This window comes from Lithobates pipiens, unplaced genomic scaffold (genome assembly GCF_037356315.1).
Source record: "Lithobates pipiens isolate NorthernLeopardFrog02 unplaced genomic scaffold, aLitPip1_a1.2 Scaffold_114, whole genome shotgun sequence".
Lineage (NCBI taxonomy): Eukaryota > Metazoa > Chordata > Amphibia > Anura > Ranidae > Lithobates > Lithobates pipiens.
Window position 1 is genome coordinate 53,193 of NW_027507701.1, and position 15,075 is coordinate 68,267.

General features: G+C 52.4%; 37 non-coding genes and 28 pseudogenes across 37 annotated transcripts; all 65 read right to left on the reverse strand.

Moving 5' to 3' along the window:
* Positions 1 to 47: 47 nt before the first annotated feature.
* On the reverse strand, positions 48 to 166 carry LOC143967465 (5S ribosomal RNA; annotated as a pseudogene).
* Positions 167 to 275: 109 nt separating this feature from the next.
* On the reverse strand, positions 276 to 394 carry LOC143970271 (5S ribosomal RNA). Its single transcript, XR_013271741.1, has one exon. It is a non-coding gene; the product is annotated as a 5S ribosomal RNA (ribosomal RNA).
* Positions 395 to 503: 109 nt separating this feature from the next.
* LOC143970480 (5S ribosomal RNA) lies at positions 504 to 622 on the reverse strand. The gene has a single exon (XR_013271760.1). It is a non-coding gene; the product is annotated as a 5S ribosomal RNA (ribosomal RNA).
* A 109-nt stretch (positions 623 to 731) lies between these two features.
* LOC143972011 (5S ribosomal RNA) lies at positions 732 to 850 on the reverse strand. Its single transcript, XR_013271899.1, has one exon. It is a non-coding gene; the product is annotated as a 5S ribosomal RNA (ribosomal RNA).
* A 109-nt stretch (positions 851 to 959) lies between these two features.
* Positions 960 to 1,078, reverse strand: LOC143962791 (5S ribosomal RNA). Its single transcript, XR_013270795.1, has one exon. It is a non-coding gene; the product is annotated as a 5S ribosomal RNA (ribosomal RNA).
* A 109-nt stretch (positions 1,079 to 1,187) lies between these two features.
* Positions 1,188 to 1,306, reverse strand: LOC143964460 (5S ribosomal RNA; annotated as a pseudogene).
* Positions 1,307 to 1,439: 133 nt separating this feature from the next.
* On the reverse strand, positions 1,440 to 1,558 carry LOC143962660 (5S ribosomal RNA). The gene has a single exon (XR_013270753.1). It is a non-coding gene; the product is annotated as a 5S ribosomal RNA (ribosomal RNA).
* A 109-nt stretch (positions 1,559 to 1,667) lies between these two features.
* Positions 1,668 to 1,786, reverse strand: LOC143963819 (5S ribosomal RNA; annotated as a pseudogene).
* A 109-nt stretch (positions 1,787 to 1,895) lies between these two features.
* On the reverse strand, positions 1,896 to 2,014 carry LOC143963676 (5S ribosomal RNA; annotated as a pseudogene).
* A 109-nt stretch (positions 2,015 to 2,123) lies between these two features.
* On the reverse strand, positions 2,124 to 2,242 carry LOC143961368 (5S ribosomal RNA). Its single transcript, XR_013270455.1, has one exon. It is a non-coding gene; the product is annotated as a 5S ribosomal RNA (ribosomal RNA).
* A 109-nt stretch (positions 2,243 to 2,351) lies between these two features.
* On the reverse strand, positions 2,352 to 2,470 carry LOC143965042 (5S ribosomal RNA). Its single transcript, XR_013271466.1, has one exon. It is a non-coding gene; the product is annotated as a 5S ribosomal RNA (ribosomal RNA).
* Positions 2,471 to 2,796: 326 nt separating this feature from the next.
* LOC143963102 (5S ribosomal RNA) lies at positions 2,797 to 2,915 on the reverse strand (annotated as a pseudogene).
* Positions 2,916 to 3,024: 109 nt separating this feature from the next.
* LOC143961887 (5S ribosomal RNA) lies at positions 3,025 to 3,143 on the reverse strand. The gene has a single exon (XR_013270573.1). It is a non-coding gene; the product is annotated as a 5S ribosomal RNA (ribosomal RNA).
* A 109-nt stretch (positions 3,144 to 3,252) lies between these two features.
* On the reverse strand, positions 3,253 to 3,371 carry LOC143962549 (5S ribosomal RNA). Its single transcript, XR_013270719.1, has one exon. It is a non-coding gene; the product is annotated as a 5S ribosomal RNA (ribosomal RNA).
* A 109-nt stretch (positions 3,372 to 3,480) lies between these two features.
* On the reverse strand, positions 3,481 to 3,599 carry LOC143963256 (5S ribosomal RNA; annotated as a pseudogene).
* Positions 3,600 to 3,708: 109 nt separating this feature from the next.
* On the reverse strand, positions 3,709 to 3,827 carry LOC143972873 (5S ribosomal RNA). The gene has a single exon (XR_013271977.1). It is a non-coding gene; the product is annotated as a 5S ribosomal RNA (ribosomal RNA).
* A 109-nt stretch (positions 3,828 to 3,936) lies between these two features.
* LOC143964283 (5S ribosomal RNA) lies at positions 3,937 to 4,055 on the reverse strand (annotated as a pseudogene).
* A 109-nt stretch (positions 4,056 to 4,164) lies between these two features.
* LOC143966580 (5S ribosomal RNA) lies at positions 4,165 to 4,283 on the reverse strand (annotated as a pseudogene).
* Positions 4,284 to 4,392: 109 nt separating this feature from the next.
* LOC143969410 (5S ribosomal RNA) lies at positions 4,393 to 4,511 on the reverse strand. Its single transcript, XR_013271663.1, has one exon. It is a non-coding gene; the product is annotated as a 5S ribosomal RNA (ribosomal RNA).
* A 109-nt stretch (positions 4,512 to 4,620) lies between these two features.
* Positions 4,621 to 4,739, reverse strand: LOC143964356 (5S ribosomal RNA; annotated as a pseudogene).
* A 109-nt stretch (positions 4,740 to 4,848) lies between these two features.
* LOC143966227 (5S ribosomal RNA) lies at positions 4,849 to 4,967 on the reverse strand (annotated as a pseudogene).
* Positions 4,968 to 5,076: 109 nt separating this feature from the next.
* LOC143965163 (5S ribosomal RNA) lies at positions 5,077 to 5,195 on the reverse strand. Its single transcript, XR_013271560.1, has one exon. It is a non-coding gene; the product is annotated as a 5S ribosomal RNA (ribosomal RNA).
* Positions 5,196 to 5,304: 109 nt separating this feature from the next.
* LOC143972884 (5S ribosomal RNA) lies at positions 5,305 to 5,423 on the reverse strand. The gene has a single exon (XR_013271978.1). It is a non-coding gene; the product is annotated as a 5S ribosomal RNA (ribosomal RNA).
* A 109-nt stretch (positions 5,424 to 5,532) lies between these two features.
* Positions 5,533 to 5,651, reverse strand: LOC143964290 (5S ribosomal RNA; annotated as a pseudogene).
* A 109-nt stretch (positions 5,652 to 5,760) lies between these two features.
* LOC143964456 (5S ribosomal RNA) lies at positions 5,761 to 5,879 on the reverse strand (annotated as a pseudogene).
* A 110-nt stretch (positions 5,880 to 5,989) lies between these two features.
* LOC143961532 (5S ribosomal RNA) lies at positions 5,990 to 6,108 on the reverse strand. Its single transcript, XR_013270492.1, has one exon. It is a non-coding gene; the product is annotated as a 5S ribosomal RNA (ribosomal RNA).
* Positions 6,109 to 6,217: 109 nt separating this feature from the next.
* On the reverse strand, positions 6,218 to 6,336 carry LOC143964358 (5S ribosomal RNA; annotated as a pseudogene).
* A 109-nt stretch (positions 6,337 to 6,445) lies between these two features.
* Positions 6,446 to 6,564, reverse strand: LOC143966238 (5S ribosomal RNA; annotated as a pseudogene).
* A 109-nt stretch (positions 6,565 to 6,673) lies between these two features.
* LOC143965295 (5S ribosomal RNA) lies at positions 6,674 to 6,792 on the reverse strand. Its single transcript, XR_013271609.1, has one exon. It is a non-coding gene; the product is annotated as a 5S ribosomal RNA (ribosomal RNA).
* Positions 6,793 to 6,901: 109 nt separating this feature from the next.
* Positions 6,902 to 7,020, reverse strand: LOC143970766 (5S ribosomal RNA). The gene has a single exon (XR_013271786.1). It is a non-coding gene; the product is annotated as a 5S ribosomal RNA (ribosomal RNA).
* A 109-nt stretch (positions 7,021 to 7,129) lies between these two features.
* Positions 7,130 to 7,248, reverse strand: LOC143968283 (5S ribosomal RNA; annotated as a pseudogene).
* Positions 7,249 to 7,357: 109 nt separating this feature from the next.
* LOC143973062 (5S ribosomal RNA) lies at positions 7,358 to 7,476 on the reverse strand. Its single transcript, XR_013271994.1, has one exon. It is a non-coding gene; the product is annotated as a 5S ribosomal RNA (ribosomal RNA).
* Positions 7,477 to 7,585: 109 nt separating this feature from the next.
* LOC143964146 (5S ribosomal RNA) lies at positions 7,586 to 7,704 on the reverse strand (annotated as a pseudogene).
* Positions 7,705 to 7,813: 109 nt separating this feature from the next.
* On the reverse strand, positions 7,814 to 7,932 carry LOC143962155 (5S ribosomal RNA). Its single transcript, XR_013270639.1, has one exon. It is a non-coding gene; the product is annotated as a 5S ribosomal RNA (ribosomal RNA).
* Positions 7,933 to 8,041: 109 nt separating this feature from the next.
* Positions 8,042 to 8,160, reverse strand: LOC143973183 (5S ribosomal RNA). Its single transcript, XR_013272005.1, has one exon. It is a non-coding gene; the product is annotated as a 5S ribosomal RNA (ribosomal RNA).
* Positions 8,161 to 8,269: 109 nt separating this feature from the next.
* LOC143970359 (5S ribosomal RNA) lies at positions 8,270 to 8,388 on the reverse strand. Its single transcript, XR_013271749.1, has one exon. It is a non-coding gene; the product is annotated as a 5S ribosomal RNA (ribosomal RNA).
* Positions 8,389 to 8,497: 109 nt separating this feature from the next.
* On the reverse strand, positions 8,498 to 8,616 carry LOC143964887 (5S ribosomal RNA; annotated as a pseudogene).
* A 109-nt stretch (positions 8,617 to 8,725) lies between these two features.
* On the reverse strand, positions 8,726 to 8,844 carry LOC143964021 (5S ribosomal RNA; annotated as a pseudogene).
* A 109-nt stretch (positions 8,845 to 8,953) lies between these two features.
* LOC143970997 (5S ribosomal RNA) lies at positions 8,954 to 9,072 on the reverse strand. Its single transcript, XR_013271807.1, has one exon. It is a non-coding gene; the product is annotated as a 5S ribosomal RNA (ribosomal RNA).
* Positions 9,073 to 9,181: 109 nt separating this feature from the next.
* Positions 9,182 to 9,300, reverse strand: LOC143961447 (5S ribosomal RNA). The gene has a single exon (XR_013270471.1). It is a non-coding gene; the product is annotated as a 5S ribosomal RNA (ribosomal RNA).
* Positions 9,301 to 9,409: 109 nt separating this feature from the next.
* On the reverse strand, positions 9,410 to 9,528 carry LOC143966050 (5S ribosomal RNA; annotated as a pseudogene).
* A 109-nt stretch (positions 9,529 to 9,637) lies between these two features.
* On the reverse strand, positions 9,638 to 9,756 carry LOC143971558 (5S ribosomal RNA). The gene has a single exon (XR_013271858.1). It is a non-coding gene; the product is annotated as a 5S ribosomal RNA (ribosomal RNA).
* A 109-nt stretch (positions 9,757 to 9,865) lies between these two features.
* Positions 9,866 to 9,984, reverse strand: LOC143970700 (5S ribosomal RNA). Its single transcript, XR_013271780.1, has one exon. It is a non-coding gene; the product is annotated as a 5S ribosomal RNA (ribosomal RNA).
* Positions 9,985 to 10,093: 109 nt separating this feature from the next.
* Positions 10,094 to 10,212, reverse strand: LOC143962606 (5S ribosomal RNA). Its single transcript, XR_013270736.1, has one exon. It is a non-coding gene; the product is annotated as a 5S ribosomal RNA (ribosomal RNA).
* Positions 10,213 to 10,321: 109 nt separating this feature from the next.
* Positions 10,322 to 10,440, reverse strand: LOC143962995 (5S ribosomal RNA; annotated as a pseudogene).
* Positions 10,441 to 10,549: 109 nt separating this feature from the next.
* On the reverse strand, positions 10,550 to 10,668 carry LOC143963624 (5S ribosomal RNA). The gene has a single exon (XR_013271013.1). It is a non-coding gene; the product is annotated as a 5S ribosomal RNA (ribosomal RNA).
* A 109-nt stretch (positions 10,669 to 10,777) lies between these two features.
* Positions 10,778 to 10,896, reverse strand: LOC143964419 (5S ribosomal RNA; annotated as a pseudogene).
* A 109-nt stretch (positions 10,897 to 11,005) lies between these two features.
* Positions 11,006 to 11,124, reverse strand: LOC143963000 (5S ribosomal RNA; annotated as a pseudogene).
* A 109-nt stretch (positions 11,125 to 11,233) lies between these two features.
* Positions 11,234 to 11,352, reverse strand: LOC143963679 (5S ribosomal RNA). Its single transcript, XR_013271022.1, has one exon. It is a non-coding gene; the product is annotated as a 5S ribosomal RNA (ribosomal RNA).
* Positions 11,353 to 11,461: 109 nt separating this feature from the next.
* On the reverse strand, positions 11,462 to 11,580 carry LOC143963767 (5S ribosomal RNA; annotated as a pseudogene).
* Positions 11,581 to 11,689: 109 nt separating this feature from the next.
* Positions 11,690 to 11,808, reverse strand: LOC143963011 (5S ribosomal RNA; annotated as a pseudogene).
* A 109-nt stretch (positions 11,809 to 11,917) lies between these two features.
* On the reverse strand, positions 11,918 to 12,036 carry LOC143963744 (5S ribosomal RNA). Its single transcript, XR_013271033.1, has one exon. It is a non-coding gene; the product is annotated as a 5S ribosomal RNA (ribosomal RNA).
* A 109-nt stretch (positions 12,037 to 12,145) lies between these two features.
* On the reverse strand, positions 12,146 to 12,264 carry LOC143963774 (5S ribosomal RNA; annotated as a pseudogene).
* A 109-nt stretch (positions 12,265 to 12,373) lies between these two features.
* On the reverse strand, positions 12,374 to 12,492 carry LOC143963017 (5S ribosomal RNA; annotated as a pseudogene).
* A 109-nt stretch (positions 12,493 to 12,601) lies between these two features.
* Positions 12,602 to 12,720, reverse strand: LOC143972442 (5S ribosomal RNA). Its single transcript, XR_013271938.1, has one exon. It is a non-coding gene; the product is annotated as a 5S ribosomal RNA (ribosomal RNA).
* A 109-nt stretch (positions 12,721 to 12,829) lies between these two features.
* Positions 12,830 to 12,948, reverse strand: LOC143972055 (5S ribosomal RNA). Its single transcript, XR_013271903.1, has one exon. It is a non-coding gene; the product is annotated as a 5S ribosomal RNA (ribosomal RNA).
* Positions 12,949 to 13,057: 109 nt separating this feature from the next.
* LOC143968935 (5S ribosomal RNA) lies at positions 13,058 to 13,176 on the reverse strand (annotated as a pseudogene).
* Positions 13,177 to 13,285: 109 nt separating this feature from the next.
* Positions 13,286 to 13,405, reverse strand: LOC143963615 (5S ribosomal RNA; annotated as a pseudogene).
* Positions 13,406 to 13,514: 109 nt separating this feature from the next.
* Positions 13,515 to 13,633, reverse strand: LOC143971459 (5S ribosomal RNA). Its single transcript, XR_013271849.1, has one exon. It is a non-coding gene; the product is annotated as a 5S ribosomal RNA (ribosomal RNA).
* A 109-nt stretch (positions 13,634 to 13,742) lies between these two features.
* LOC143961479 (5S ribosomal RNA) lies at positions 13,743 to 13,861 on the reverse strand. Its single transcript, XR_013270479.1, has one exon. It is a non-coding gene; the product is annotated as a 5S ribosomal RNA (ribosomal RNA).
* Positions 13,862 to 13,970: 109 nt separating this feature from the next.
* LOC143971570 (5S ribosomal RNA) lies at positions 13,971 to 14,089 on the reverse strand. The gene has a single exon (XR_013271859.1). It is a non-coding gene; the product is annotated as a 5S ribosomal RNA (ribosomal RNA).
* Positions 14,090 to 14,198: 109 nt separating this feature from the next.
* LOC143972199 (5S ribosomal RNA) lies at positions 14,199 to 14,317 on the reverse strand. The gene has a single exon (XR_013271916.1). It is a non-coding gene; the product is annotated as a 5S ribosomal RNA (ribosomal RNA).
* A 109-nt stretch (positions 14,318 to 14,426) lies between these two features.
* LOC143962476 (5S ribosomal RNA) lies at positions 14,427 to 14,545 on the reverse strand. Its single transcript, XR_013270699.1, has one exon. It is a non-coding gene; the product is annotated as a 5S ribosomal RNA (ribosomal RNA).
* A 109-nt stretch (positions 14,546 to 14,654) lies between these two features.
* Positions 14,655 to 14,773, reverse strand: LOC143970711 (5S ribosomal RNA). Its single transcript, XR_013271781.1, has one exon. It is a non-coding gene; the product is annotated as a 5S ribosomal RNA (ribosomal RNA).
* Positions 14,774 to 14,882: 109 nt separating this feature from the next.
* LOC143962610 (5S ribosomal RNA) lies at positions 14,883 to 15,001 on the reverse strand. Its single transcript, XR_013270737.1, has one exon. It is a non-coding gene; the product is annotated as a 5S ribosomal RNA (ribosomal RNA).
* Between the last annotated feature and the right edge of the window lie 74 nt (positions 15,002 to 15,075).

Genomic DNA, 15,075 nt, shown 5'->3' on the forward strand with positions numbered 1-15,075 from the left:
GAGGAAAAATACAGCAGGTCGCCAAAGCCAACAACATAATGGAAAAAAGCCTACGGCACTTGGTATTCCCAGACGGTCTCCCATCCAGGTACTAACCAGGCCCGACCCTACTTAGCATCTGAGATCAGACGAGATCGAGCGCATTCGGGGTGATGTTGCCGTAGGCGATCATGCACCCTACTTACAACTGTCTTGACAAAAGCCAAGGTGGTCACCTCGGGCAATTGAGAGTTAAAATACAGCAGGTCGCCAAAGCCAACAACATAATGGAAAAAAGCCTACGGCACCTGGTATTCCCAGGCGGTCTCCCATCCAAGTACTAACCAGGCCCGACCCTGCTTAGCATCCGAGATCAGATGAAATCGAGCGCAATCAGGGCGATGTGGCCGTAGGCGAACTTGCACCCTACTTACAACTCTCTTGACAAAAGCCAAGGTGGTCACCTCGGGCAATCGAGAGGAAAAATACAGCAGGTCGCCAAAGCCAACAACATGATGGAAAAAAGCCTACGGCACCTGGTATTCCCAGGTGGTCTCCCATCCAGATACTAACCAGGCCCGACCCTGCTTAGCATCCGAGATCAGACGAGATCGAGCGCATTCAGGGTGATGTGGCCGTAGGCGAACTTGCACCCTACTTACAACTCTCTTGACAAAAGCCAAGGTGGTCACCTCGGGCAACCGAGAGGAAAAATACAGCAGGTCGCCAAAGCCAACAACATGATGGAAAAAAGCCTACGGCACCTGGTATTCCCAGGCGGTCTCCCATCCAGGTACTAACCAGGCCCGACCCTGCTTAGCATCCGAGATCAGACGAGATCGAGCGCATTCAGGGTGATGTGGCTGTAGGCGATCTTGCACCCTACTTACAACTCTCTTGACAAAAGCCAAGGTGGTCACCTCTTGCAATCGAGAGGAAAAATACAGCAGGTCGCCAAAGCCAACAACATAATGGAAAAAAGCCTACGGCACCTGGTATTCCCAGGCGATCTCCCATCCAGGTACTAACCAGTCCCGACCCTGCTTAGCATCCGAGATCAGACGAGATCGAGCGCATTCAGGGTGATGTGGCCGTAGGCAATTTTACACCCTACTTACAACTCTCTTGACAAAAGCCAAGGTGGTCACCTCGGGCAATCGAGAGGGAAAATACAGCAGGTCGCCAAAGCCAACAACATAATGGAAAAAAGCCTACGGCACCTGGTATTCCCAGGTGGTCTCCCATCCAGGTACTAACCAGGCCCGACCCTGCTTAGCATCCGAGATCAGACGAGATTGAGCGCATTCAGGGTGATGTGGCCATATGTGATCTTGCGATCTTGCGATCTTGTGATCTTGCACCCTACTTACAACTCTCTTGACAAAAGCCAAGGTGGTCACCTCGGGCAATCGAGAGGAAAAATACAGCAGGTCGCCAAAGCCAACAACATAATGGAAAAAAGCCTACGGCACCTGGTATACCCAGGCGGTCTCCCATCCAGGTACTAACCAGGCCCGACCCTGCTTAGCATCCGAGATCAGATGAGATCGAGCGCATTCCGAGTGATGTGGCCGTAGGCAATCTTGCACCCTACTTACAACTCTCTTGACAAAAGCCAAGGTGGTCACCTCGGGCAATCGAGAGTTAAAATACAGCAGGTCGCCAAAGCCAACAACATAATGGAAAAAAGCCTACGGCACCTGGTATTCCCAGGTGGTCTCCCATCCAGGTACTAACCAGGCACGACCCTGCTTAGCATCCGAGATCAGACGAGATCGAGCACATTCAGGGTGATGAGGCCATATGCGATCTTGCACCCTACTTACAACTCTCTTGACAAAAGCCAAGGTGGTCACCTCGGGCAATCAAGAGGAAAAATACAGCAGGTCGCCAAAGCCAACAACATAATGGAAAAAAGCCTACGGCACCTGGTATTCCCAGGCGGTCTCCCATTCAGGTACTAACCAGGCCCGAAGCTGCTTAGCATCCGAGATCAGACGAGATCGAGCGCATTCAGGGTGATGTGGCCGTAGGCAATCTTGCTCCCTACTTACAACTCTCTTGACAAAAGCCAAGGTGGTCACCTCGGGCAATCGAGAGGAAAAATACAGCAGGTCGCCAAAGCCAACAACATAATGGAAAAAAGCCTACGGCACCTAGTATTCCCAGGCGGTCTCCCATCCAGGTACTAACCAGGCCCGACCCTGCTTAGCATCCAAGATCAGACGAGATCGAGCGCATTCAGGGTGATGTGGCCGTAGGCGATCTTGCACCCTACTTACAACTCTCTTGACAAAAGCCAAGGTGGTCACCTCCGGCAAACGAGAGGAAAAATACAACAGGTCGCCAAAGCCAACAACATAATGGAAAAAAGCCTACGGCACCTGGTATTCCCAGGCGGTCTCCCATCCAGGTACTAACCAGGCCCGACCCTGCTTAGCATCCGAGATCAGACGAGATCAAGTGCATTCAGGGTGATGTGGCCGTAGGCAATATTGAGCCCTACTTACAACTCTCTTGACAAAAGCCAAGGTGGTCACCTCGGGCAATCGAGAGGAAAAATACAGCAGGTCGCCAAAGCCAACAACATAATGGAAAAAAGCCTACGGCACCTGGTATTCCCAGGCGGTCTCCCATCCAGGCACGACCCTGCTTAGCATCTGAGATCAGACGAGATCGAGCGCATTCAGGGTGATGTAGCCGTAGGCAATCTTGCACCCTACTTACAACTCTCTTGACAAAAGCCAAGGTGGTCACCTCGGGCAATGGAGAGGAAAAAAACAGCAGGTCGCCAAAGCCAACAACGTAATGGAATAAAGCCTACGGCACCTGGTATTCCCAGGCGGTCTCCCATCCAGGTACTAAGCAAGCCCGACCATGCTTAGCATCCGAGATCAGACGAGATCGAGCGCATTCAGGGTGATGTGGCCGTAGGCGAGCTTGCACCCTACTTACAACTCTCTTGACAAAAGCCAAGGTGGTCACCTCGGGCAATCGAGAGGAAAAATACAGCAGGTCGCCAAAGCCAACAACATAATGGAAAAAAGCCTACGGCACCTGGTATTCCCAGGCGGTCTCCCATCCAGGTACTAACCAGACCCGACCCTGCTTAGCATCCGAGATCAGACGAGATCAAGCGCATTCAGGGTGGTGTGGCTGTAGGCGATCTTGCACACTACTTACAACTCTCTTGACAAAAGCCAAGGTGGTCAACTCGGGCAATCGAGAGGAAAAATACAGCAGGTCGCCAAAGCCAACAACATAATGGAAAAAAGCCTACGGCACCTGGTATTCCCAGGCGGTCTCCCATCCAGGTACTAAACAAGCCCGACCATGCTTAGCATCCGAGATCAGACGAGATCGAGCGCATTCAGGGTGATGTGGCCGTAGGCGAGCTTGCACCCTACTTACAACTCTCTTGACAAAAGCCAAGGTGGTCACCTCGGGCAATCGAGAGGAAAAATACAGCAGGTCGCCAAAGCCAACAACATAATGGAAAAAAGCCTACGGCACCTGGTATTCCCAGGCGGTCTCCCATCCAGGTACTAACCAGACCCGACCCTGCTTAGCATCCGAGATCAGACGAGATCAAGCGCATTCAGGGTGATGTGGCTGTAGGCGATCTTGCACCCTACTTACAACTCTCTTGACAAAAGCCAAGGTGGTTACCTCGGGCAATCAAGACGAAAAATACAGCAGGTCGCCAAAGCCAACATCATAATGGAAAAAAGCCTACGGCACCTGGTATTCCCAGGCGGTCTCCCAACCAGGTACTAACCAGGCCCGACCCTGCTTAGCATCCGAGATCAGTCGAGATCGAGCGCATTCAGGGTGATGTGGCCGTAGGCGATCTTGCACCCTACTTACAACTCTCTTGACAAAAGCCAAGGTAGTCACCTTGGGCAATAGAGAGGAAAAATACAGCAGGTCGCCAAAGCCAACAACATAATGGAAAAAAGCCTACGGCACCTGGTATTCCCAGGCGGTCTCCCATCCAGGTACTAACCAGGCCCGACCCTGCCTAGCATCCGAGATCAGACGAGATCGAGCGCATTCAGGGTGTTGTGGCTGTAGGCGACCTTGCACCCTACTTAGAACTCTCTTGACAAAAGCCAAGGTGGTCACCTCTGGCAATCGAGAGGAAAAATACAGCAGGTCGCCAAAGCCAACAACATAATGGAAAAAAGCTTACGGCACCCGGTATTCCCAGGCGGTCTCCCATCCAGGTACTGACCAGGCCCGACCCTGCTTAGCATCCGTGATCAGACAAGATCGAGCGCATTCAGGGTGATGTGGCCGTAGGCCATGTTGCACCCTACTTACAACTCTCTTGACAAAAGCCAAGGTGGTCAACTCGGGCAATCGAGAGGAAAAATACAGCAGGTCGCCAAAGCCAACAACATAATGGAAAAAAGCCTACGGCACCTGGAATTCCCAGGCGGTCTCCCATCCAGGTACTAACCAGGCACGACCCTGCTTAGCATCCGAGATCAGACGAGATCGAGCGCATTCAGGGTGATGTGGCCGTAGGCGATCTTGCACCCTACTTACAACTCTCTTGACAAAAACCGAGGTGGTCACCTCGGGCAAACGAGAGGAAAAATACAGCAGGTCGCCAAAGCCAACAACATAATGGAAAAAAGCCTACGGCACCTGGTATTCCCAGGCGGTCTAACATCCAGGTACTAACCAGGCCCGACCCTGCTTAGCATCCAAGATCAGACGAGATCGAGCGCATTCAGGGTGATGTGGCCGTAGGCCATCTTGCACCCTACTTACAACTCTCTTGACAAAAGCCAAGGTGGTCACCTCAGGCAATCGAGAGGAAAAATACAGCAGGTCGCCAAAGCCAACAACATAATGGAAAAAAGCCTACGGCACTTGGTATTCCCAGACGGTCTCCCATCCAGGTACTAACCAGGCCCGACCCTGCTTAGCATCCGAGATCAGACGAGATCGAGCGCATTCAGGGTGATGTGGCTTTAGGCGATCTTGCACGCTACTTACAACTCTCTTGACAAAAACCGAGGTGGTCACCTCGGGAAAGCGAGAGGAAAAATACAGCAGGTCGCCAAAGCCAACAACATAATGGAAAAAAGCCTACGGCACCTGGTATTCCCAGGCGGTCTCCCATCCAGGTACTAATCAGGCCCGACCCTGCTTAGCATCCGAGATCAGACGAGATCGAGCGCATTCAGGGTGATGTGGCCGTAGGCAATTTTACACCCTACTTACAACTCTCTTGACAAAAGCCAAGGTGGTTACCTCGGGCAATCAAGACGAAAAATACAGCAGGTCGCCAAAGCCAACATCATAATGGAAAAAAGCCTACGGCACCTGGTATTCCCAGGCGGTCTCCCAACCAGGTACTAACCAGGCCCGACCCTGCTTAGCATCCGAGATCAGTCGAGATCGAGCGCATTCAGGGTGATGTGGCCGTAGGCGATCTTGCACCCTACTTACAACTCTCTTGACAAAAGCCAAGGTAGTCACCTTGGGCAATAGAGAGGAAAAATACAGCAGGTCGCCAAAGCCAACAACATAATGGAAAAAAGCCTACGGCACCTGGTATTCCCAGGCGGTCTCCCATCCAGGTACTAACCAGGCCCGACCCTGCCTAGCATCCGAGATCAGACGAGATCGAGCGCATTCAGGGTGTTGTGGCTGTAGGCGACCTTGCACCCTACTTAGAACTCTCTTGACAAAAGCCAAGGTGGTCACCTCTGGCAATCGAGAGGAAAAATACAGCAGGTCGCCAAAGCCAACAACATAATGGAAAAAAGCCTACGGCACCCGGTATTCCCAGGCGGTCTCCCATCCAGGTACTGACCAGGCCCGACCCTGCTTAGCATCCGTGATCAGACAAGATCGAGCGCATTCAGGGTGATGTGGCCGTAGGCCATCTTGGCACCCTACTTACAACTCTCTTGACAAAAGCCAAGGTGGTCACCTCGGGCAATCGAGAGGAAAAATACAGCAGGTCGCCAAAGCCAACAACATAATGGAAAAAAGCCTACGGCACCTGGAATTCCCAGGCAGGCTCCCATCCAGGTACTAACCAGGCACGACCCTGCTTAGCATCCGAGATCAGATGAGATCGAGCGCATTCAGGGTGATGTGGCCGTAGGCGATCTTGCACCCTACTTACAACTCTCTTGACAAAAACCGAGGTGGTCACCTCGGGCAAACGAGAGGAAAAATACAGCAGGTCGCCAAAGCCAACAACATAATGGAAAAAAGCCTACGGCACCTGGTATTCCCAGGCGGTCTAACATCCAGGTACTAACCAGGCCCGACCCTGCTTAGCATCCAAGATCAGACGAGATCGAGCGCATTCAGGGTGATGTGGCCGTAGGCCATCTTGCACCCTACTTACAACTCTCTTGACAAAAGCCAAGGTGGTCACCTCAGGCAATCGAGAGGAAAAATACAGCAGGTCGCCAAAGCCAACAACATAATGGAAAAAAGCCTACGGCACTTGGTATTCCCAGACGGTCTCCCATCCAGGTACTAACCAGGCCCGACCCTGCTTAGCATCCGAGATCAGACGAGATCGAGCGCATTCAGGGTGATGTGGCTTTAGGCGATCTTGCACGCTACTTACAACTCTCTTGACAAAAACCGAGGTGGTCACCTCGGGAAAGCGAGAGGAAGAATACAGCAGGTCGCCAAAGCCAACAACATAATGGAAAAAAGCCTACGGCACCTGGTATTCCCAGGCGGTCTCCCATCCAGGTACTAATCAGGCCCGACCCTGCTTAGCATCCGAGATCAGACGAGATCGAGCGCATTCAGGGTGATGTGGCCGTAGGCGTTCTTGCACCCTACTTACAACTCTCTTGACAAAAGCCGAGGTGGTCACCTCGGGCAAGCGAGAGGAAAAATACAGCAGGTCGCCAAAGCCAACAACATAATGGAAAAAAGCCTACGGCACCTGGTATTCCCAGGCGGTCACCCATCCAGGTACTAACCAGGCCCGACCCTGCTTAGCATCCGAGATCAGACAAGATCGAGCGCATTCAGGGTGATGTGGCCGTAGGCGATCTTGCACCCTACTTACAACTCTCTTGACAAAAACCGAGGTGGTCACCTCGGGCAAACGAGAGGAAAAATACAGCAGGTCGCCAAAGCCAACAACATAATGGAAAAAAGCCTATGGCACCTGGTATTCCAAGGCGGTCTCCCATCCAGGTACTAACCAGGCCCGACCCTGCTTAGCATCCAAAATCAGACGAGATCGAGCGCATACAGGGCGATGTAGCTGTAGGCGATCTTGTACCCTACTTACAACTCTCTTGACAAAAGCCAAGGTGGTCACCTCGGGCAATCTAGAGGAAAAATACAGCAGGTCGCCAAAGCCAACAACATAATGGAAAAAAGCCTACGGCACCTGGTATTCCCAGGCGGTCTCCCATCCAGGTACTAACCAGGCCCGACCCTGCTTAGCATCCGAGATCAGACAAGATCGAGCGCATCCAGGGTGATGTGGCCATAGGCGATCTTGCACCCTACTTACAACTCTCTTGACAAAAGCCAAGGTGGTCACCTCGGGCAATCGAGGGGAAAAATACAGCAGGTCGCCAAAGCCAACAACATAATGGAAAAAAGCCTACGGCACCTGGTAGCCCCAGGCGGTCTCCCATCCAGGTACTAACCAGGCCCGACCCTGCTTAGCATCCGAGATCAGACGAGATCGAGCGCATTCAAGGTGATGTGGCCGTAGGCGATCTTGCACCCTACTTACAACTCTCTTGACAAAAGCCAAGGTGGTCACCTCGGGCAATCGAGAGGAAAAATACAGCAGGTCGCCAAAGCCAACAACATAATGGAAAAAAGCCAACGGCACCTGGTATTCCCAGGCGGTCTCCCATCCAGGTACTAACCAGGCACGACCCTGCTTAGCATCCGAGATCAGACGAGATCGAGCGCATTCGGGGTGATGTGGCCGTAGGCAACCTTGCACCCTACTTACAAATCTCTTGACAAAAGCCAAGGTGGTCACCTCGGGCAATCAAGAGGAAAAATACAGCAGGTCACCAAAGCCAACAACATAATGGAAAAAAGCCTACGGCACATGGTATTCCCAGGCGGTCTCCCATCCAGGTACTAACCAGGCCCGACCCTGCTTAGCTTCCGAGATCAGACGAGATCGAGCGCAATCAGGGTGATGTGGCCGTAGGTGATCTTGCACCCTACTTACAACTCTCTTGACAAAAGCCAAGGTGGTCACCTCGGGCAATCGAGAGGAAAAATACAGCAGGTCGCCAAAGCCAACAACATAATGGAAAAAAGCCTACGGCACCTGGTATTCCCAGGCGGTCTCCCATCCAGGTACTAACCAGGCCCGACCCTGCTTAGCATCCGAGATCAGACGAGATCGAGCGCATTCAGGGTGATGTGGCCGTAGGTGATCTTGCACCCTACTTACAACTCTCTTGACAAAAGCCAAGGTGGTCACCTCGGGCAATCGAGAGGAAAAATACAGCAGGTCGCCAAAGCCAACAACATAATGGAAAAAAGCCTACGGCACATGGTATTCCCAGGCGGTCTCCGATCCAGGTACTAACCAGGCCCGACCCTGCTTAGCATCCGAGATCAGACGAGATCGAGCGCATTCAGGGTGATGTAGCCGTAGGCGATCTGGCACCCTACTTACAACTCTCTTGACAAAAGCCAAGGTGGTCACCTCGGGCAATGGAGAGGAAAAATACAGCAGGTCGCCAAAGCCAACAGCATAATGGAAAAAAGCCTACGGCACCTGGTATTCCCAGGCGGTCTCCCATTCAGGTACTAACCAGGCCCGACCCTGCTTAGCATCCGAGATCAGACGAGATCGAGCGCATTCAGAGTGTTGTGGCAGTAGGCAATCTTGCACCCTACTTACAACTCTCTTGACAAAAGCCAAGGTGGTCACCTCGGGCAATCGAGAGGAAAAATACAGCAGGTCGCCAAAGCCAACAACATAATGGAGAAAAGCCTACGGCACCTGGTATTCCCAGGTGGTCTCCCATCCAGGTACTAACCAGGCCCGACCCTGCTTAGCATCCGAGATCAGACGAGATCGAGCGCATTCAGGGTGATGTGGCCGTAGGCGATCTTGCACCCTACTTACAACTCTCTTGACAAAAGCCAAGGTGGTCACCTCGGGCAATCGAGAGGAAAAATACAGCAGGTCGCCAAAGCCAACAACATAATGGAAAAAAGCCTACGGCACCTGGTATTCCCAGGCGGTCTCCCATCCAGGTACTAACCAGGCCCGACCCTGCTTAGCATGCGAGATCAGACAAGATCGAGCGCATTCAGGGTGATGTGGCCGTAGGCGATCTTGCACCCTACTTACAACTCTCTTGACAAAAGCCAAGGTGGTCACCTCGGGCAATCGAGAGGAAAAATACAGCAGGTCGCCAAAGCCAACAACATAATGGAAAAAAGCCTACGGCACCTGGTATTCCCAGGCGGTCTCCCATCCAGGTACTAACAAGGCCCGACCCTGCTTAACATCCGAGATCAGACGAGATTGAGCGCATTCAGTGTGATGTGGCCATAGGCGATCTTGCACCCTACTTACAACTCTCTTGACAAAAGCCCAGGTGGTCACCTCGGGCAATCGAGAGGAAAAATACAGCAGGTCGCCAAAGCCAACAACATAATGGAAAAAAGCCTACGGCACCTGGTATTCCCAGGCGGTCTCCCATCCAGGTACTAACCAGGCCCGATCCTGCTTAGCATCCGAGATCAGACGAGATCGAGCGCATTCAGGGTGATGTGGCCGTAGGCGATCTTACATCCTACTTACAACTCTCTTGACAAAAGCCAAGGTGGTCACCTCGGGCAATCGAAAGGAAAAATACAGTAGGTTGCCAAAGCCAACAACATAATGGAAAAAAGCCTATGGCACCTGGTATTCCCAGGCGGCCTCCCATCCAGGTACTAACCAGGCCCGACCCTGCTTAGCATCCGAGATCAGATGAGATCGAGCGCATTCAGGGTGATGTGGCCATAGGCAATCTTGCACCCTACTTACAACTCTCTTGACAAAAGCCAAGGTGGTCACCTCGGGCAATCGAGAGGAAAAATACAGCATGTCGCCAAAGCCAACAACATAATGGAAAAAAGCCTACGGCACCCGGTATTCCCAGGCGGTCTCCCATCCAGGTACTAACCAGGCCCGACGCTGCTTAGCATCCGAGATCAGACGAGATCGAGCGCATTCAGGGTGATGTGGCCGTAGGTGATCTTGCACCCTACTTACAACTCTCTTGACAAAAGCCAAGGTGGTCACCTCGGGCAATCGAGAGGAAAAATACAACAGGTCGCCAAAGCCAAAAACATAATGGAAAAAAGCCTACGGCACCTGGTATTCCCAGGCGGTCTCCCATCCAGGTACTAACCAGGCCCGACCCTGCTTAGCATCCGAGATCAGGCGAGATCTAGCGCATTCAGGGTGATGTGGCCATAGGCGATCTTGCACCCTACTTACAACTCTCTTGACAAAAGCCAAGGTGGTCACCTCGGGCAATCGAGAGGAAAAACACAGCAGGTCGCCAAAGCCAACGACATAATGGAAAAAAGCCTACGGCACCTGGTATTCCCAGGCGGTCTCCCATCCAGGTACTAACCAGGCCCGACCCTGCTTAGCATCCGAGATCAGATGAGATCGAGCGCATTCAGGGTGATGTGGCCATAGGCAATCTTGCACCCTACTTACAACTCTCTTGACAAAAGCCAAGGTGGTCACCTCGGGCAATCGAGAGGAAAAATATAGCAGGTCGCCAAAGCCAACAACATAATGGAAAAAAGCCTACGGCACCCGGTATTCCCAGGCGGTCTCCCATCCAGGTACTAACCAGGCCCGATGCTGCTTAGCATCCGAGATCAGACGAGATCGAGCGCATTCAGGGTGATGTGGCCGTAGGTGATCTTGCACCCTACTTACAACTCTCTTGACAAAAGCCAAGGTGGTTACCTCGGGCAATCGAGAGGAAAAATACAGCAGGTCGCCAAAGCCAAAAACATAATGGAAAAAAGCCTACGGCACCTGGTATTCCCAGGCGGTCTCCCATCCAGGTACTAACCAGGCCCGACCCTGCTTAGCATCCGAGATCAGGCGAGATCTAGCGCATTCAGGGTGATGTGGCCATAGGCGATCTTGCACCCTACTTACAACTCTCTTGACAAAAGCCAAGGTGGTCACCTCGGGCAATCGAGAGGAAAAACACAGCAGGTCGCCAAAGCCAACGACATAATGGAAAAAAGCCTACGGCACCTGGTATTCCCAGGCGGTCTCCCATCCAGGTACTAACCAGGCCCGACCCTGCTTAGCATCCGAGATCAGATGAGATCGAGCGCATTCAGGGTGATGTGGCCATAGGCAATCTTGCACCCTACTTACAACTCTCTTGACAAAAGCCAAGGTGGTCACCTCGGGCAATCGAGAGGAAAAATATAGCAGGTCGCCAAAGCCAACAACATAATGGAAAAAAGCCTACGGTACCCGGTATTCCCAGGCGGTCTCCCATCCAGGTACTAACCAGGCCCGACGCTGCTTAGCATCCGAGATCAGACGAGATCGAGCGCATTCAGGGTGATGTGGCCGTAGGTGATCTTGCACCCTACTTACAACTCTCTTGACAAAAGCCAAGGTGGTCACCTCGGGCAATCGAGAGGAAAAATACAGCAGGTCGCCAAAGCCAAAAACATAATGGAAAAAAGCCTACGGCACCTGGTATTCCCAGGCGGTCTCCCATCCAGGTACTAACCAGGCCCGACCCTGCTTAGCATCCGAGATCAGGCGAGATCTAGCGCATTCAGGGTGATGTGGCCATAGGCGATCTTGCACCCTACTTACAACTCTCTTGACAAAAGCCAAGGTGGTCACCTCGGGCAATCGAGAGGAAAAACACAGCAGGTCGCCAAAGCCAACGACATAATGGAAAAAAGCCTACGGCACCTGGTATTCCCAGGCGGTCTCCCATCCAGGTACTAACCAGGCCCGACCCTGCTTAGCATCCGAGATCAGATGAGATCGAGCGCATTCAGGGTGATGTGGCCATAGGCAATCTTGCACCCTACTTACAACTCTCTTGACAAAAGCCAAGGTGGTCACCTCGGGCAATCGAGAGGAAAAATATAGCAGGTCGCCAAAGCCAACAACATAATGGAAAAAAGCCTACGGTACCCGGTATTCCCAGGCGGTCTCCCATCCAGGTACTAACCAGGCCCGACGCTGCTTAGCATCCGAGATCAGACGAGATCGAGCGCATTCAGGGTGATGTGGCCGTAGGTGATCTTGCACCCTACTTACAACTCTCTTGACAAAAGCCAAGGTGGTCACCTCGGGCAATCGAGAGGAAAAATACAGCAGGTCGCCAAAGCCAAAAACATAATGGAAAAAAGCCTACGGCACCTGGTATTCCCAGGCGGTCTCCCATCCAGGTACTAACCAGGCCCGACCCTGCTTAGCATCCGAGATCAGGCGAGATCTAGCGCATTCAGGGTGATGTGGCCATAGGCGATCTTGCACCCTACTTACAACTCTCTTGACAAAAGCCAAGGTGGTCACCTCGGGCAATCGAGAGGAAAAACACAGCAGGTCGCCAAAGCCAACGACATAATGGAAAAAAGCCTACGGCACCTGGTATTCCCAGGCGGTCTCCCATCCAGGTACTAACCAGACACGACCCTGCTTAGCATCCGAGATCAGACGAGATCGAGCGCATTCAGGGTGATGTGGCCGTAGGCGATCGTGCACTCTACTTACAACTCTCTTGACAAAAGCCAAGGTGGTCACCTCGGGCAATCGAGAGGAAAAATACAGCAGGTTGCCAAAGCCAACAACATAATGGAAAAAAGCCTACGGCACCTGGTATTCCCAGGCGGTCTCCCATCCAGGTACTAACCAGGCACGACCCTGCTTAGCATCCGAGATCAGACGAGATCGAGCGCATTCAGGGTGATGTGGCCGTAGGTGATCTTGCACCCTACTTACAACTCTCTTGACAAAAGCCAAGGTGGTCACCTCGGGCAATCGAGAGGAAAAATACAGCAGGTCGCCAAAGCCAACAACATAATGGAAAAAAGCCTACGGCACCTTGTATTTCCAGGTGGTCTGCCATCCAGGTACTAACCAGGCCCGACCCTGCTTAGCATCCGAGATCAGACGAGATTGAGCACATTCAGGGTGATGTGGCGGTAGGCGATCTTGCACCTTACTTACAACTCTCTTGACAAAAGCCAAGGTGGTCACCTCGGGCAATCGAGAGGAAAAATACAGTAGGTCGCCAAAGCCAACAACATAATGGAAAAAAGCCTACGGCACCTGGAATTCCCAGGCGGTCTCCCATCCAGGTACTAACCAGGCCCGACCCTGCTTAGCATCCAGAGATCAGATGAAATCGAGCGCATTCAGGGTGATGTGGCCGTAGGCGATCTTGCACCCTACTTACAACTCTCTTGACAAAAGCCAAGGTGGTCACCTCGGGCAATCGAAAAGAAAAATACAGCAGGTCGCCAAAGCCAACAACATAATGGAAAAAAGCCTACGGCACCTGGTATTCCCAGGCGGTCTCCCATCCAGGTACTAACCAGGCCCGACCCTGCTTAGCAGCCGAGATCAGACGAGATCGAGCGCATTCAGGGTGATGTTGCCGTAGGCGATCTTGCACCCTACTTACAACTCTCTTGACAAAAGCCAAGGTGGTCACCTCGGGCAATCGAGAGGAAAAATACAGCAGGTCGCCAAAGGCAACAACATAATGGAAAAAAGCCTACGGCACCTGGTATTCCCAGGCGGTCTCCCATCCAGGTACTAACCAGGCCCGACCCTGCTTAGCATCCGAGATCAGACGAGATCGAGCGCATTCAGGGTGATGTGGCGGTAGACGATCTCGCACCCTACTTACAACTCTCTTGACAAAAGCCAAGGTGGTCACCTCGGGCAATCGAGAGGAAAAATACCGCAGGTCGCCAAAGCCAACAACATAATGGAAAAAAGCCTACGGCACCTGGTATTCCCAGGCGGTCTCCCATCCAGGTACTAACCAGGCCCGATCCTGCTTAGCATCCGAGATCAGACGAGATCGAGCGCATTCAGGGTGATGTGGCCGTAGGCGATCTTACATCCTACTTACAACTCTCTTGACAAAAGCCAAGGTGGTCACCTCGGGCAATCGAAAGGAAAAATACAGCAGGTCGCCAAAGCCAACAACATAATGGAAAAAAGCCTACGGCACCTGGTATTCCCAGGCGGTCTCCCATCCAGGTACTAACCAGGCCCGACCCTGCTTAGCATCCGAGATCAGAGGAGATCAAGCGCATTCAGGGTGATGTGGCCGTAGGCGATCTTGCACCCTACTTACAACTCTCTTGACAAAAGCCAAGGTGGTCACCTCGGGCAAAAGAGAGGAAAAATACAGCATGTCGCCAAAGCCAACAACATAATGGAAAAAAGCCTACGGCACCTGGTATTCCCAGGCGGTCTCCCATCCAGGTACTAAGCAGGCCCGACCCTGCTTAGTATCCGAGATCAGACGAGATCGAGCGCATTCAGGGTGATGTGGCCGTAGGCGATCTTACACCCTACTTACAACTCTCTTGACAAAAGCCAAGGTGGTCACCTCGGGCAATCGAGAGGAAAAATACAGCAGGTCTCCAAAGCCAACAACATAATGGAAAAAAGCCTATGGCACCTGGTATTCCCAGGCGGCCTCCCATCCAGGTACTAACCAGGCCCGACCCTGCTTAGCATCCGAGATCAGATGAGATCGAGCGCATTCAGGGTGATGTGGCCATAGGCAATCTTGCACCCTACTTACAACTCTCTTGACAAAAGCCAAGGTGGTCACCTCGGGCAATCGAGAGGAAAAATATAGCAGGTCGCCAAAGCCAACAACATAATGGAAAAAAGCCTACGGCACCCGGTATTCCCAGGCGGTCTCCCATCCAGGTACTAACCAGGCCCGACGCTGCTTAGCATCCGAGATCAGACGAGATCGAGCGCATTCAGGGTGATGTGGCCGTAGGTGATCTTGCACCCTACTTACAACTCTCTTGACAAAAGCCAAGGTGGTCACCTCGGGCAATCGAGAGGAAAAATAC